The sequence below is a fragment of the Arvicanthis niloticus genome, chromosome 2, assembly GCF_011762505.2.
Source record: "Arvicanthis niloticus isolate mArvNil1 chromosome 2, mArvNil1.pat.X, whole genome shotgun sequence".
NCBI lineage: Eukaryota > Metazoa > Chordata > Mammalia > Rodentia > Muridae > Arvicanthis > Arvicanthis niloticus.
In genome coordinates this window covers 82,254,797-82,260,796 of record NC_047659.1, presented here as the reverse complement: position 1 = coordinate 82,260,796, position 6,000 = coordinate 82,254,797, and positions in this window count along the sequence as shown.

Below are 6,000 nucleotides of genomic sequence, written 5' to 3'. Positions count from 1 at the left end.
ATCATGGTAATAAGGCAGATGGTGATAGTGCCTCTTACTAATTAAAGAGAAAAGAAGAAAATGTTACCACCAAATATGTCCATCACTGGGTTCAGCGTCAGTGTTCTCTAAAACAAATGCACTCCAAGTTTTCATTAGCATTTCATGAGTTTCTCAGTCTTGGATGTCTATGCTTATCAATTTATCAGAGACATTAATAGGCCAGCCTAAACCCTCTTAAGTAATTTTTTAAGAGAACAAACAATTTTCCCACTGGGATAGTTTCTTAACTCCAGTTTCTCTCTAAGGAATCTCAACATTAAACTTTCCTATTGCAGGTCAAGTACAGACCTGGATGAACCATCTCTGAGTGGCTTCTCATTTTCTATATAGAGTGGTTGTTCATTTGGAAAAAATAAAGAATAATTTTGAGCAACTTAGATGTGGCTAGACAAATAATGAGCTCATGGATGAGCCTTTTTAAATTCTTTATATAAAGTGTGCCAGCATTTGTTCCCACTGTTAATGTTATGGGGTGAGGAGTGAGTTACTCTCTTTATGCCAAGAGCTCTGGGCACTTATTAGAAAAACGACCAAGAGAGAAAAAGGAGAAGGCTACAAAGCCCTTTAAAACTAAGAGCAAATAAAAAAAGAATTGTAAATCTATCTAGGAGAGGAAAGAATGTGAGATTTAGGATATAGCTTCTAATGAGCAAAAGGCATTAGCATGTTTCACAAATCTACTGCGTGCAATGAACCATGTTTGTGAGACTTCACTGTAGAGCATATTTTCTTGTCACTTTCTAAATTCAACTTCTACATCTTATCACCAAATCCTAAATATAAGTCTTTTTTGTTGTTGTTAATCCATTGGACCTTTGAACCTTTAAACTTTTGGACCTTTGCCTGAAGATACACAAGGAACTGATTCTTGACATGATCCCATATATGCCAGGCAAATATTCCAGAGCAGACTAAGAAACTCCTTAGAAGATTACAGGAGGCATCATGTCCTATAATTAATTCACAGATAACATTTTTTCTGCCTCGTTCCTCACATGCTGAGTTTCCTGGGCTACCAAATGGTAATTACATATCTTCCTGATGGTCAAAATTTTGTACACTGGCTTCTGGAGACATATGTGTGTTGGGTCTGCTAACGTCATCTGCTGCTGAGAAGGCATATCTGCCACAACTGCAGACTGTTTGACAAAGAATGGGTAACATTGTTGTCAAAGGGGCTAAAAAGAATGCAGTAGTTTTCATAACAAAAATTAAATCTGTATATCACCAGGTCTTGGAGAGAATAAAGGGTAGAGTAACTTGGGCAGAGAAAACTCGTGGAAAAAAGTTAGGAAGAAAAGTTTCGGTCTTTCAAAACTGTTTAATGCCCCAGCCTTCCATATATTTTTAAATTCAAGGATAGATGTCGGGGTTCCCTTTTCGTGTTCTACTAGACCTTAATTGATTTGATTTTTGTCTACGTTAATCTCTCTCCTTCATCCAATTGTCTTCATGGCCTGTATGTTCCTCACATATGGCAGGCTGACTTCTGTTCATTTTTGTTTGGCTCTACCTTGAAATGTTCTCACCCTCTCTCTAATCCTGCTGTTCTCTCTGCCTGGAATGTTTCCAAGATTCCAAGACACGGTCCTTCTCCATACTTATTTAGCTCAGCATTTTTATCATTTAAATTGATTTAAAAACCAGATTGTTCCATCCTGGAGCCTTATAATTTGTATAGCATCCTCTAATTGAATTATCCAGCTATATGCTCATTTTTTTCTCAATGTTAGTGACAGAACACTTTCTCTTTCTAGGGCAAGTACTCTAGCAGAGATATACTCTGTATTGTCTGTGACCCTCAGTGGCACAGAAGCACCATAAGGAGTGTCTCAAGGGTATGTAGTGTTCTCCTGTACATGTCCATTGTGTGTGTGCACATGGATATGATAGGTATTGTTGTCCTCTGTTGCATAATGGTGAAGGGGGCTCAGGTTTTGAAGCCAAAACTACCTTTGTATTCCAGCCCCATTTATTACTAGCTTTGAGAATTTGAGAAAGTTACCCAACAGCTCCAAATTTTAGTTTCCTTGATTTACATAATAGTATTTACCTCTGGGTTATATGAAAATTAAACATGAAAAAAACACACTACTGATTAAAATATGTGTCCCAAATAAATGCTCAAAAAAACAGGTGAAAGAAAATCCTGCTTCTCTGGAAGATTACATTTGAAACCATCTTAGGGAGAGACCAATCCTTTCCTTATCTGTTTTTCTTTTGTTTAGTGAGCACATAAAACAAGGAGCTCCTGATGGCATTTTTCATACACTTGTCATTATGATTTGCTCATATTCACCCATCACCATCTTCCCTTGGTTCATTTACCTCCTCTTACCAAATAATCTTCCTTTTCCTCTCATGTCAACTTTAAATCTAGGTTCCACAAATATCAGTACACTTTTGTCTTTTTCTTCAGATTATCCTCTTTTAAACTTACCCTTTCTTAGACAGATTTTTCTACTTTTATATGTACATAGTATCATACATACATAATCTAGATTCCACATATGGGAGAGAAATGCAGTATTCAAGTACTGCATTTGAGTACTCAAGTACTCAACTCTATGGCTCATTTCTCTTAGTATGCAATTTCCAGTCCAATTCATTTTTCTGTAGATAACATAGTATCATTCTTTGCTATGAATGAATAAACTATATGAGGGGAGTGTGTGTGTGTCTGTGTGTGTGCACATGTGCGGGTGTGTGGACATCACTGATTATCTCTATATATTTACATGTTGATGGTTATCTAGAATAATTTCAACAACGTGGCACTTATGCATACTATTGCAATGTACGTGAGTACACAAGCATCTCTATAGCACATTGTTGAAGACTCCTGGTAGATTCCTTCAGGTAGGTACCCAAAAGTGATACAGCTATTATCATAGAGTAGTATGTCTATTTTGGTTTGGTGGGTATTTGTTTGTTTGTTTGTTTGTTTGTTTGTTTAGCTTGTGTTATTGCTTCAATATCCATATTCATTTCCATAGTAGCCATACTGATTTACATTCCCAACAGCAGTATATATAAAGATTCTACTTTCTCTACAAACTCAATAGAGTTTGTTTTTTTTTTTTTTTCTTTTTTGATGATAGCCATTGGAATCAAGATGAGATGGAATCTCAGTGCAGTTTTAATTCTCATTTTTCTGATGTTTTATAAGTATTGAAGATTTTTCTTGTCTCTATTGTATATTTGTATTTCTTCTTCAGAAATCTAATCAGTTCACTCACCCATTTATTGATTTGATTATTCAAGTTTTCAGGGTATACTTTTTGAGCTCTCTGTATAGTCAAGAACTCATTCAAGAATTTATCTAGCAGTTGTGATTCTGATTTTTAAATTTAACTATACTAATGAAGAAGGAAAGCAATAAAGACCTTTGGCAGGGTGATAGAGGTCAAGGGTCACCAAGAGAAATTCCCCAAGCTGAAGAATGGAAGTACTTGTTCAGTAACCTTTCCTGGGTGAATTTATCACAATCAAGTACTGTCTATGCGAAGAATGGAAAATGTTTCTTTCCTGGAGTTGACGACATTTACTGGGGCTGCCTTACAATATCTGATTTAAAGTATATAAAGTTGAGAAAAGTGTATTCAATTGTGGTGATAATACTAATACACAAATGTCAAATAGTCATAGTAAGCTGGTGAGCTCACTTTTCCCTTTGATTTCACCATCAAATCCAAGTTGGATTTGAACTCAGTAATGGTATAGTCAAAACAAACTGCCATTTGGACCTGTCCTGTAAAGAATTCTTCCACCTGTACTGCAAGGTTCTTGCACGAATACAGCAGAAATGATGTTATATTCCTCCAACTCCTTTTTTGTTAAGTCAATGTTTTTGCAAAGCCTAACTGGACCTTTCCTTAGATATATAAATATTCTATGACAACATGGTTCTTACTAATTTAGCCACGTAATAATGTAGTCTCCAGGATAGGAGGAATATTTTTGACTACTCAGTTCTGATTCTGTAATGTATTTTCCATAATCAAATTATCTAACCAAATCATCAATATAACCTTAAAAATAATTCAATAGTTCATTAATTCTTTGAGAATTTCATACAAAGTGTAATGATTATAATCAACCACCCAACTCCCCCAAATCTACCTTCTCCTCTCTACTCCCCCCCCACTTTATGTCCTTTTGTTTTTAGAAGAAATAAGATGTTATTTCACAATCCTTCTAAGCCCTCTTGCATGATGTTTTCTGAGCCTTAGATGTAGGGGTTGCGTTAAAAAATGTATTAATTTGAGTGAGCATTCCATGATAAGTTGGTGACTGCACTTTGACAAGCTATATCTTTCAAATGATCAAAGCATCTTATTTTTAAGGTAAATCTTACTATATCTCACCGTGTTTCATGTTTCCTCTTGCTATCTATGACTTAACACACTTGAAGTCTGATCATGATTATATGATCAATAAGGGTTTTCAAATATTTGGACCATTTAAAAATATTCCAGTTTTCTCCCTTCTAAAAATACAAGGAAGAGTCTTAATCTCCTTCAAGAAAAGCATGATTAATTGAGGATGGATCTGTGATGGGTCACTTGCAAGTATGAGTCTGTAAATGTCATGCATAATTGTCGATGCTTACTTTCCAAGCTCTGTCACAGGTGCTGAGAGTTCATCAACCTTGGGTATCATGCAGGTTCTCCAGGCTTCCTGTGTTGGAAATGAGGCTTATGTGAACAAAGTCTTCATTGTGGTAAGCCCCTAAGCTGTTTCAGTATTACTGTTAGCATCGTATCCAACCTATTCTAAGTAGTATCAAAAATAGAAATGTCTTGATTTTCCCCTGATGGCATCTGGTTTTATGCTAGCTTGCAAGCGTCCCATGTTCACCATTTATAAGATCAGATCATTGAATCAGACAATGTCTTAAATTTTTCCAAGTCACAAATCATATTTGTGAACTTGCTGATGATTTCCCCTGACTCTGTCTTCAAAATGATGTTCATATTTACAAATCTGTTTTTCCATCCAGCCATCTATCCAAATGAGTTTTCAATACATTTATTTTTCTCACCATAGGTTCTCCTTTTTTGGAACTCTTTTAGAGAAATGACCAGTTTTTGCTAGCAAAGTAAGACTCACAGACAAGATCTTTGACATGTTTAGAAGCCATTCTTCTCCTAGATGTCAGGTAAAATATCGAGGATGAAGAAGCTGCCCCTATAAGGTTGTAAAAGTAGCCATGAGGCAGTAGTTTAGGAAGAAAAATCTCTCTGAGAGCTGGATACCTGCTGCCACAAACAACTAAAAAAACAGCAATGCTTATGAAAATCACCAACCAATGGGATACATTCATGAGATGCAGAAATTACACCTAGAAATTGCTCCTCACCAAGAAAGTTTTATGGAATTAGATAAATTGCTGCGAGCACTACTGAATCTTCTGTACTTCCTTGATTTGTACACATTCATATTCAAAACAGAAAACATTCCTCACTTAGGACGACATACGGAATAACTAAATCTCAAGTTTTAACTCAGAGCACTTTCTCTGTTACTGTCTTGGGATACAAAATACAGCTGAGAACAAAGTCAGAGCATAAAAACAAACTTTCCTTCCCTGGATTCGGATAACAGACACGTAGCCAAATGGAATTTTACCAATCTTTCTAAAAGGAGAAATGCAGTGTGAGCACTATTCCCTTGGGGACTTCATGAAAATGAGATGTCTACCACTGGAGTTCTCTAAGAAAAAGCTCCGACTTAAAGACAAATGCAGAAAATTGCAGACATCTAAGAACAGCTTAAATGGAAAAGCTTGAATTTTCCCCAAAGATGATAATAAAAAAAGAAATTAAAATTTATTGAATGCCTGTGATTCATTCTTTCAGCAACATTTATTGGTTATAAATAAAGTGCCAAGAATTGTGCTAGATGCCTTCACATGCTTTCTCTCCTTTAGTCAAGCAAGATGTGAAGTACAGATTA